This window comes from Lynx canadensis, chromosome B3, assembly GCF_007474595.2.
Source record: "Lynx canadensis isolate LIC74 chromosome B3, mLynCan4.pri.v2, whole genome shotgun sequence".
NCBI lineage: Eukaryota > Metazoa > Chordata > Mammalia > Carnivora > Felidae > Lynx > Lynx canadensis.
Genome location: NC_044308.2, coordinates 87,406,239 through 87,407,882, shown reverse-complemented (window position 1 = coordinate 87,407,882; position 1,644 = coordinate 87,406,239). Strand labels below are relative to the sequence as shown.

Below are 1,644 nucleotides of genomic sequence, written 5' to 3'. Positions count from 1 at the left end.
GTTGGAATGCTTTACACTTTCCACAGAACAGAAACTAAAATAACTTGTTATGCAATTAGTCACAAATACAGTCCTTGAGTTTTTTGCCCATACACACAAGTAATATCTAAAACATCCCCTTTTTTTTGTAGCAGCTAGGCCCTGCCACCACTGTGCTTGGCTGAGTTCACAAATCTGTTGCAACCTATAGCTTCCCTGTCATCTCTCTGGCTCTCCTCTCCTGCTAAGATTTGTTTCCTGGCAGTAATTCAAACCTTCTGCCACCGCCATAGGTACTGCTGCTGGAACCACCATAGCCATGTTGGTTTCATGGTTTGGCAAAATATTGGCCACCGCCACCATAGAGGCCAGAGCTTCTACCTCCAAAATGTCCTCCTTTCATGGGTCCAAAATTTGAGGATTGATTGTTGTAATTGCCAAAATCATTATAGTTTCTACCACCTCCAAAACTGCGTCCATCATTACCAAATCCATTATAGCCATCTCCACTGCCACCATATTCACCACCACCTTTACTGCCACCAAAGCCACCTCTCCTACTGAAGTTTCCTCCATGACCAAAGTTGTCATGCCCACCAAAACCACCTCTATGACCCCCACCAAAGTTTCCAGAACCACCTCAACCTCTTTGGCTGGAAGGAAGCACCAGCCATCTCTTGCTTAGATAAGGCTTTCCTTACTTCACAGTTGTGGCCATTCACAGTAGGATATTTTTGAATGACAGTCTTATCTACAGAGACATGGCCATCGTAAGCTACAAAAGCAAAGCCCCTCTTCTTGCCACTGCCTCAGTCAGCCATGATTTCAGTCACTTCAGTTTTCCCAAACTGTTCAAAATAATCTCTTAGATGATATTCTTCAGTGTCTTCCTTAATGCCACCAACAAAAGTCTTTTTGACAGTTAAGAAGGCACTCGGTCTTTGAGAATCTTCTCTTGAGACAGCCCTCTTTGGTTCTACAACTCTTCCACCCACCTTGTGTGGCCTTGCATTCACGGCTGCATCCACCTCTTCCATAGTAGCATACGTGGCAAACCCAAAGCCTCCGAAGCACTTGGTGTTTGGATCTGTCATTACCACACAGTCCATAAGCGTTCCCCATTGCTCAGAATTGCTTCTCATACTTTCATTAGTTGTTTCAAAGCTCAAACCTCTGATGAAGAGCTTCTACAGCTTTTCTTAGGAGAAAAGACTTAGGAGACTCTGACTTAGACATGACAGAAGTGGAAGGGGAGACTTTTAATGATGCTTGCTCCATGGTGTCCATGGACAGAAAGCAACCCTTTGGACTTATATGAATAAGAATGTACGTGTGGGTATCTTTGTCATGAATATTCAACTATTGATCACTTTATGGTACTGATATAATTTATTTCTTTTCCTAACCATGAAACATAAGCAAAACTAGAAAATGTAAAAGAATAAATACTGTATAAAATTCTATGAAAACATAGGCGTGCCTGGGTGGCTCAGTCAGTTGAGTATCTGACTTTGGCTCATGTCATGATGTCACGGTCTGTGAGTTCGAGCCCCACCTCTGGCTCTGTGCTAATAGCCCCGCCTCTGGCTCTGTGCCAGAACCTGGCACCTGCTTCAGATTCTGTGTCTCCCTCTCTCTCTGCCCCTCCCCCACTCATGCTGTATC

The 1,644-nt window shown here is 44.0% G+C and overlaps 1 pseudogene; it reads right to left on the bottom strand.

Annotated features, from left to right (window-relative positions):
• Window positions 1-223: 223 nt before the first annotated feature.
• On the bottom strand, window positions 224-1,215 carry LOC115517060 (annotated as a pseudogene).
• Window positions 1,216-1,644: the final 429 nt, after the last annotated feature.